The following is a 10384-nucleotide window of genomic DNA, read 5'->3' as shown; positions in this document are numbered from 1 at the left end:
GGAGATTTTTGTACTAATTCATTTTCAAGACTCTTATCGGAGTACGTTATAGTCATGGATGTTAAAGACTGTTATGTGTGTGTTAAGCTTTCTACTTCAGTTTCTGAAGGGGTTAAGTATAATATGCTTCCCCTTACTTATGGAATAACATGCAGTGTTATATCAAGCTTGTTTTATCAAACAGGTCGACTGGAGTACTATTACTCAGATTTCGATGAGATTTTTGCTAACTTAAAGGTTGTGCATAGTCTTAACAAAGTTAGGCCTGCTAAACAGATGAGGGAATTCTTTCTGGTAACTAATGAACTCACTTACGAGTACGCTTACAAGAATAATTTAACTTGCAAAATGAGAGATGAAGAAAGATCTTTCCTTGATCAGGTTGAGGAGAGGAGAGCGATTTACAAAAGGAATGAGATGCTGAAACAGACTAAATCTAAGTTTTGGCAGCTCGAAGATGAGAAGCTAAATGGTGAAAATAGATATGCTGCTATTCACATAGATGATCCAGTTAGTGGAAAGTTCTGCATTAGAAGAGATAACACGCTTTATGACAATTATTTTGTTGGTGCTAGCCAATGTGAGGACACTTATCGAATTGTAGGGGGTTGGGGATTTAAAGGTGGTAAAGACCCAATTTTCCCAGGAATCTAATTTGTCTGTGGGAACAAAGCATATTTCAGTCTTCCTGACTATTGGTATGGTACATGTTACCTTGGTCTTGTCTTTCCTAAAATTTTCCATGTTGACAAAAATGGGGAAGGTTCATTTGAAATTGACAAACACCTGAATAGATATAAAAGAGAAAGCTTTTCTGAGATCATGGGAGATATATTTGGCGCAATAATTCCTATGGTAAGAATTACTCTGAATGCAATCAAAATCAGAAAGGTTTCCACAATTGTTGACAGGTTGTCCACTGATACTGCAGGCGGTTTTCAGTTGGTTAATACTGAGCTCATTGCCACCAGAAGCATGGTTATGCAGAACCGGCTTGCGTTAGATATTCTCCTAGCAAAAGAGGGAGGAGTCTGTGGGATTTTGCATGTTCAGCATTGCTGCACATATATCCCAGACAAAAGTCAGAATATAGAATCGTTGATCAAGAATATCACAGAATTTCACTCGGGAAATAGAACCTATGGAAAGTGACAATTTTTCAGAACGTTTGGCTAAAAGATTTGGGGCAATTAGAGAATGGTTTGCTAAAATTGGCAGTTAAATCATTGCCAAAGTGCTTTATCCTGTAATAATCATTGTTATAGTGACACTTTTGTTAAAAATCAGTTGCATGATTCACAAGAGAAAGAAGCATGTGAGGGAAAAGAAAAGAATTTATAAACTCAGAAAGGCTCAGGAGAAGGAGCTAGAAATGGATGAATTTCGCAGGGCTCAATATGAGAGTTCCAGACAGACTGATGAAACAGGAGTTTAGATTTACTAACACATAGAGAGATCATTATATGACATTACTAAAAGTCAAATTTAGAATAATTTCTTGGGTTTGTTTGGTGATTTATAAATCACCAGATGAAGGAGTTAATGAAGCGGACTTTTGAAATAAGTTTAGAATTAAGCACGCTGATTTAAAACTCCCATAATTTTTTCATTCACTAATGAGTGTTGCATGTTTTTGCATTAATTCAACCTAGAATAATGTGCACCGACATAAACATTTGTGTTTAATTATATGTGCTCTTGTCGTGTTTGTCATTTCGTTTTAAATAATATATTTACCTTGTCTTTCGTATTGTCAAACATTAATTGCGGCTGTTTCAAATAATAGCATGTGTATTCTTTTAAATGTGCTTTTGTTTATGTCGTTGCAAACAAAACAGGTGATGGACAGAATGTGGATCAATGTCACACATTCACCCCAGTCCAAAGATCTGGGCCCAAATCCATCGTTTTTTTGCACTCCACACCACCCTGGGTTAGACAATGGCGATATGCAAATCAGCTCTGACCCTGTGCCCCATGGGAACAGTCCAATCCGAACTACAAAAGCCATGTCCTTCCCAGAACGGAATCAAGCATCCGAGGACCGGACCGGTTTCGAGGTAACACCTCTCATCAGCCCGGCTAGCTTGACTCCAGTGGTGTGGAGTGCCTGGGACCCACGTCTGAGCATCCCCAGCGCACTTATGGCGGCAATTGCAAACAAAACAGGTGATGGACAGAATGTGGATCAATGTCACACATTCACCCCAGTCCAAAGATCTGGGCCCAAATCCATCGTTTTTTTGCACTCCACACCACCCTGGGTTAGACAATGGCGATATGCAAATCAGCTCTGACCCTGTGCCCCATGGGAACAGTCCAGTCCGAACTACAAAAGCCATGTCCTTCCCAGAACGGAATCAAGCATCCGAGGACCGGACCGGTTTCGAGGTAACACCTCTCATCAGCCCGGCTAGCTTGACTCCAGTGGTGTGGAGTGCCTGGGACCCACGTCTGAGCATCCCCAGCGCACTTACGGCGGCAATTGCAAACAAAGCAGGTGATGGACAGAATGTGGATCAATGTCACACATTCACCCCAGTCCAAAGATCTGGGCCCAAATCCATCGTTTTTTTGCACTCCACACCACCCTGGGTTAGACAATGGCGATATGCAAATCAGCTCTGACCCTGTGCCCCACGGGAACAGTCCAGTCCGAACTACAAAAGCCATGTCCTTCCCAGAACGGAATCAAGCATCCGAGGACCGGACCGGTTTCGAGGTAACACCTCTCATCAGCCCGGCTAGCTTGACTCCAGTGGTGTGGAGTGCCTGGGACCCACGTCTGAGCATCCCCAGCGCACTTATGGCGGCAATTGCAAACAAAACAGGTGATGGACAGAATGTGGATCAATGTCACACATTCACCCCAGTCCAAAGATCTGGGCCCAAATCCATCGTTTTTTTGCACTCCACACCACCCTGGGTTAGACAATGGCGATATGCAAATCAGCTCTGACCCTGTGCCCCATGGGAACAGTCCAGTCCGAACTTCAAAAGCCATGTCCTTCCCAGAACGGAATCAAGCATCCGAGGACCGGACCGGTTTCGAGGTAACACCTCTCATCAGCCCGGCTAGCTTGACTCCAGTGGTGTGGAGTGCCTGGGACCCACGTCTGAGCATCCCCAGCGCACTTATGGCGGCAATTGCAAACAAAACAGGTGATGGACAGAATGTGGATCAATGTCACACATTCACCCCAGTCCAAAGATCTGGGCCCAAATCCATTGTTTTTTTGCACTCCACACCACCCTGGGTTAGACAATGGCGATATGCAAATCAGCTCTGACCCTGTGCCCCATGGGAGCAGTCCAGTCCGAACTACAAAAGCCATGTCCTTCCCAGAACGGAATCAAGCATCCGAGGACCGGACCGGTTTCGAGGTAACACCTCTCATCAGCCCGGCTAGCTTGACTCCAGTGGTGTGGAGTGCCTGGGACCCACGTCTGAGCATCCCCAGCGCACTTATGGCGGCAATTGCAAACAAAACAGGTGATGGACAGAATGTGGATCAATGTCACACATTCACCCCAGTCCAAAGATCTGGGCCCAAATCCATTGTTTCTTTGCACTCCACACCACCCTGGGTTAGACAATGGCGATATGCAAATCAGCTCTGACCCTGTGCCCCATAGGAACAGTCCAGTCCGAACTACAAAAGCCATGTCCTTCCCAGAACGGAATCAAGCATCCGAGGACCGGACCGGTTTCGAGGTAACACCTCTCATCAGCCCGGCTAGCTTGACTCCAGTGGTGTGGAGTGCCTGGGACCCACGTCTGAGCATCCCCAGCGCACTTATGGCGGCAATTGCAAACAAAACAGGTGATGGACAGAATGTGGATCAATGTCACACATTCACCCCAGTCCAAAGATCTGGGCCCAAATCCATCGTTTTTTTGCACTCCACACCACCCTGGGTTAGACAATGGCGATATGCAAATCAGCTCTGACCCTGTGCCCCATGGGAACAGTCCAGTCCGAACTACAAAAGCCATGTCCTTCCCAGAACGGAATCAAGCATCCGAGGACCGGACCGGTTTCGAGGTAACACCTCTCATCAGCCCGGCTAGCTTGACTCCAGTTTATGTCGTGTCTTTTTATGTGACTGTGCTATGTTTGTCATTTGTATGCAAAGCTAGGTAACATAGACTAATGGGTTAACATTAGCAAAGGGGGTGGGTAACGGAATAATTATCATTTCCTGAAATAATTGTTGTCTTGTGTTTCCTTGCATACTAGAGTCATGCTAAAAGAGGCCTATGGCCTATTTCTAAAATGGATGTCCGAAGTCCTGTCAAAGTTGGGCCTTGCACAGCAGCGTTTGAAAAGGAAAATATTTTCTACAATAATTCTTTGAAAGTCGCTCGTAAAAGCAAGGCTGTGTGGAGCATTGAATAAACTCTGATAAAACTTTCATTGCCAAGGACAGGATGTGTAGCGGCGGAAAGGCTTGGACGAAGGAAGCAGCAACGGATGATTTTATTTAATGTTGCGAGTCTCGGAAGAGCCTGTGACACTCATAATCAATGAACAATGCCGCTCTTGAGGAAACGTGATTTTTGCTATGCGAAAGGCAAATGACTTCATCGAATGACATTTCTTGACCAATCGTGCTTCGTGTCGCTCAGATATTTGTATTCTTTTAGTTAGTTTTAGATAGGAAAAAGGTATAAAAATTGCCCCCTTGGAAAGAGCATGGTTGGCTCGTTCCTGTGCTCCAGAGATGCTGTCGGACTTTCGACTCACGTAAGATCTATTTGAACTTTACTTTTTCCCTTTAGGTTTTCTTAGTTAAAGTTAGGGAAATAGGGTCTAGGGAAACTTCTAAATGTTTGAGCATTTCTCATGCTGATTTTGATTTGAGCTGACAGTCAAATGTAACTTTCTAATAAATAATTTTGCTTAATTAAAATTGCTAATAAAAGATTTTAAGCTTTAAAATGCACTTTCCTCTATAATAAAGTTAATAAAATAGATTTTGAAATGACAAGCTGGTCTTGTTTGTTTCCTTGAGTTACCATTAGTTAATCCATTGCCTATGATTCTGACTTAATTAAATGTATATATAGTGTTTCTGATTAATTAGGTCATATGATTCAGTTGGTCAATTCATGTCTCAGTCATTTATGGGCCTAGTATTAAATTTATGAATTATGGTAAGTATCATGGTGTAGAGTTGTTCATATGAGACTGAATTTCCTTTGGCCCGCTGGATCAGATTCCATAGGAAAGCATGCAATGTTGTAGGCAGAGTGTTGTAATGCAGTGGTTTTTATAAGTTATTCTGTACTGTATGATGTCACAGGGTGACATAGTCATGTTTTTGAAATGCTAATAAATACAATTTAAAAAAAAAGAAAGAACTAAATACAAGAAAATTAGAATGTAATCTAAGATAGAGGTGTGGCCAACCCTATTGAAGGTTTGCTTCCCAAGGGAGTCAGACTTGTTTTGGCCATTACAAGCTCTTGGAGAGGAGTTTAGAGTTAAATGACTTAATTTGAAGAGCCAGCGGAGTCCATGCCTTGATTGGGGAGATATTCGGGTCTGGAATTGCCCATAACATATCTTCTTCAGAGGGTGGGGTTTCATTAAAGTCAATCAGTGGCCTAAATTGGCAGTTGAAATCACCCCTATAACCACCTAGGCATTTTTGGTAGGGTGTCACAACTTGCCTGGTCAGGGCCGGGAGAAAGTAGGGAGAAGGGATGAATTTCCCCCTTACGTCTCGCCTATACTCCATTTGCAGTCTCCCTATGATCGGGACGAGGAGGAAATCTACAATACCTTTAATCGGCTCAGCTTCCTGGTAGCCGAGACGACCCATGTGACATCATCAGATTAACTTATTGGAGCCCTCGAGGTCTGGAGTGGAGACTACATATTCGGTATCCCGAGGGAGAAGACGATGTTCCAGAGTAACCAGGAGGAGTCAAGGAGTGACAAAGGCAGAATGGACAGCCAGCGGTTAAGGAGTCCCGAAATCCAGGACGAAGGAGAGGAAAATCCTGACAACTTCACAAGGAAGACACCCACCCCTAACCTGGGACTGCAGAACTGGGAAAGCAGTGCAAGAAGGGGGCCAAACCCTATCCGGCATCACGAGAATGCCAACCTCGTTCCTGGAGGAGCGTGGCTCGCAGAGGTACGTGGCCGTCTCAGGGGGTGGTTTATGAGAAAGGATGAATCTTGACCCTTTCGGTCAGTGGTCACCACCTCGAGTGTGGACACAAATCACCAAGACAGCATTCCACTTGAGAGAGGAGGAATAAAGATGTAAGATACCAGAATTTCAAGTTGGAGTGGCACTTTATTTTTAGTTCACAAGCAGAAAAATAAACGCAAGTCAGTTCAGGCTACAATGCAATTTCCTACAATAGATCCAGACTTCGCCCTGTCTGGAGTAAATGATAGATGACAAATGCTCAAAATATCTCAAGGCAAAACTGGAATAAAATGTATTAAAAAGGACACGATCACAGATGATCAAAGATCCTACGCTACTGAGCACATTGATATAGAACTCTAGTGCCTAAGGGCAAAATATCTAGGACAGATCTACTCTCACGGATTGTACATTTCTATCAGGACCCTGAATTATGGGGTCAAGGCAAGGAAGGCACACGTAGAATTAGCTCAAAATAGAACATTTTGCTATTAAATTCAGTGTCTGGTGGTATCTAGGAATGAGACCAGTCACCTAATGTCTAAAAAGTCTACCATACAGGGAACTTGCTATAAAGAGAGATAGCTAAAGGGTCAGAGATCTAGAGAGACAGAAGGGTTATCTGCCCTGGGAGATCCACAACCTGAGAGAGGCGTCGGTGTCCCAAGTCAGATATTCGGCTAGCCGGAGAACAGACCACGCTCAATGCCAGGCATCCGCAGGAAAGTTCTGACTTCAGATTTGACGGTTGGGTCTGATATACCTGAAATTGAGTAACTAAGGTTCTATGGTGACACTGGCCTACGCCCATTCAGTGCAGGCGGTCTAACCACATGTGTTCTAGGACACCGGAAGGACATCTTTAAAGAACATATTGTTACGTACATTTTTAAAAGAGAACATTTTGTACATTTGTAAAAAAGAACATTTTGTTACGTACATTTCTAAATATCTGCAAGTGCGAAACTTATGATAGGTGCTGATTATTGCCAGAGGTTGCTGCTTTTACTTTGTGCAAGCTATGTTTCAAAATATTACTTTAGCAATGTTTTCAGGAAGCTGTACCAACGTGCACCAGTCTGTGTATGTGTGGGTGTTGGTCTTGAAGCTGGCTGTGAAACTAACTAATCTCTGAAGGCCTAATTTCACCTCGTTTATTTTAATGCACAGAAACATATGTTTTTTTTTCTTTTAAAATCCTTAGGCCTAGCAGAGTTTAATGTGAGAGGCTGTTATCATAAGATGGTAGCCCCGGGACATGTTTTAGGCCCAAGCACGGTGGGCTCTTGGGCCTAAGCATGGTGGGCTCTTAGGCCTTTATTTACTCATGGTGCATGATGAGAGTTAGTCACATTAGAATATTTTCAGATTTCTATCACGCAGGGCCTACATCAGACCTTCATCTTACCAAGGCTGATAGAAATATCCTTTCTGGTGATTTAGATGGTAGAACGGGACCCTCCATCATCTACCCCCTCTTGTTCATTTATGAACACACTCTTAAATGAGTATTTTGTTGATGTTTCTGCCAATGGTGGAATCCATGGCATGTCATTGACATAGCACTTAAAACTAGCCGGACGTGCAACGTTTTCGTCTGACCTAAGTAGTTGGATATACTGTGGACCTGATTTGTTGAGCAGGCATTCATACTGAGCAGCTGCAGTGTTGTTACTTTGTGTGTTTCTACCTGGAGGGAGAAGTGGGGCTGATGGCACCCCATAGTGTGTGGCAGGTGGTGCTGGGTGCGTGCTATGTTGTACTAGCTCGATCATTTGCATTTGTTCTCCATTCCCGTCCCCAGGAGCCCGATCCATGTCTTCATATTTTGGTATCTGGTAAATCCCTGTACTAGCATAATTCATCCCTACTGCCTTGGTACTTAATTTTTTAATGCAATGGCTCCCTAACTGAAAGGCGCAACACAGAATTATAAGAATGCCAACAATGGGTATCATTAATTTCAAGATTGCTGTGAGCCATGAAGGCATCCAGTCAAGATTGAACCAGTCTGTTGGAATAATGTCTGCAGGGGCACCTCCTTCGTCAGTCATTTCATTTCCCAAGTTAGTCAACTCCTCAATGGCCCTTGATATGGACCCGTTATCTTCATCGTTTCCCGGTATGAACGTGCAGCAGGATTTTCCGATTTGATGACACAGACCACCATCTTTGGCCGTCAGCATGTCGAGGACGTAGCGATGTTCAAGAACCATTAGTCTTAATGGGCGCAGTTCTTGCCTTATTGCATTTAGGCCGTCTCTGGTGCTGTTGATGGCTTTCATGAACTCATAGCGTGTTACTTCCAGCCAACCGGCATTAGCCTTAGTTTGAAACATTGCGAATGCCCCTCCGAAGAAAAGCTGGGCCTCGTTGAAGAGGCTGAATTCTTCTGGGACCTTACCACGGCCTTCTGCTGCGAAATACTCCCCTGTTCGCCGGTGTCGGTGGAGGAATGTCACGTCCCCTGTCATTGGATGTGACAGTATGTGTGAAGCATTTGATGCCGGCACAACCAGATGTACTTCATGCAGAGTCACCAAAGAACACAGTCCGAGCCACTGAGGAGGTAGTTGGAGATAGAGGTGTTCTCCGCAAGCCCAGTAGTAGTCCATCAGAGTGGAGGTGCCGTACTGCATATCGAAGTTAAAAACCGTGGAATTACAGTCTGTGTTACGCCCAACAGAGACAGAGCCATTACCTATGAAATAAAGAGAAGGGTTTTTTAGTTTAAATGCTTTTTTATGTTTGTACATTCTTTCCCCACCCCAGGTGTATCTGCTTGCTGCCTCATTCCAAATCTGTTCACAGTTATCCTCTACATCCCAATCAATGTTTTCCTCCCATATTGTTTCGCCAGTCCAAGGGGGACCTAGGGACGCTGCTTTACAATATATGTGGCCAGGTTCGAGCCACTCATTCTTGTAGTATACTCGGGCTAGTACTTCCAAAAGCGTTCTGTTCTGGCATTGACAAGGTGGGCCGGGGAGGCCCCCCCGGGTGGCGGTGGCCATGGAGGCGTGGGTGTGTGTCACATGTTGCTAGGGGTGTTGCGATCGAAACGTATTTCATTTGCCTAAATATCTGTGCTCGGTGATCCATGTTTGGTATATTTCTTTTGTACTTCTCTTGTATCATCTGTTCTATTTCTACTTTGTCAGAAGTAACCCTGAATATGACATTGTTGTTATCCCATTCTGTTGTGTTCACAAATCCAATCCATATTCCAACCCCTCCTACTATTTGGACCTGTCCCTCCATGCAGCAAAGATACAGGTGTAGTAGGCACATCACTATATGTGGTGGAACTTCTTTAGGAAAAATGTGTCTGTCCGCTCCTACTGCATGGGGAATGTAGGAACACACATAGCAGGACTCATTTGAGCTTCTTTTCCCTACGGCTGTCATGTCCCTGTACCATGAATTTTCTTCCAGGGAGGAGTGGACTGAATGGTCTCTTACTGATTGGGGTAGGCTGAGCATAGGCCCTAGGCCTTCTTGTATTTCCACGAGGTGTTGGAATGTTTTCAACGATATTCCTTTAGGCTTGTGTCTTTTGTCTATATGATAACCAGGGACAAACGGGGAGGGGATATGGGGTTTTGACTTTGTCATGTATGGGGGGATAGCAAAGGCGAACCTCCGGGCCCTATAGTGACGTGAGGCACGCCTGCGGTATGCGGGAGGCTGCGTGGAGTTGGCAGTACCATTCCAAGTGGAATTTCTGTCGCCTGGTATTGAAGCTGGGAGCTCCGGGTGCATACTGGTGGGTGTATTACTACTGCTACTGTCTGTGTTCTTGGGACCTAAGGTGGTGTGTGTTGTGGTGTTTCCGCTCCTGGAACATATTGTGTTGTGTGTTGTGGTGTTTTTGCACTGGGTGATCGCTGGCACAGTCACTGAAACAGTAGGAACTATGGCATTTTTGCTACCTATATCATGATAACTCTTTACAGCAAGGAAAAAGATATACAAGTTGAATGTTGCTAGTGCCACTCCAATAATGATACAAAACATAAGAACAGTAAGTATACATAACTTTGCTTCACGGCCGCTATATTCGTGGAGCAGCACGTGGGTTTCTTCTTCTTCTTCTTCAATGATGAATGGAACGGTGGATGGAAAGCCGTTGTCCTCATTCAGGGGAACCATGGGTATATCGCTTCCCTCTTTTAGTCCATTGTCTGTTGCTGCGGAGGTGCAGGATCGAAGCGGA

General features: G+C 44.3%; 1 pseudogene; it reads right to left on the bottom strand.

The window, feature by feature from the left end:
- Positions 1-7607: 7607 nt before the first annotated feature.
- LOC147732763 (syncytin-2-like) lies at positions 7608-9088 on the bottom strand (annotated as a pseudogene).
- Positions 9089-10384: the final 1296 nt, after the last annotated feature.

This window comes from Lissotriton vulgaris, chromosome 2_1, assembly GCF_964263255.1.
Source record: "Lissotriton vulgaris chromosome 2_1, aLisVul1.2, whole genome shotgun sequence".
Taxonomy (NCBI): Eukaryota; Metazoa; Chordata; class Amphibia; order Caudata; family Salamandridae; genus Lissotriton; species Lissotriton vulgaris.
This window is presented reverse-complemented; position numbering and strand designations above follow the sequence as displayed.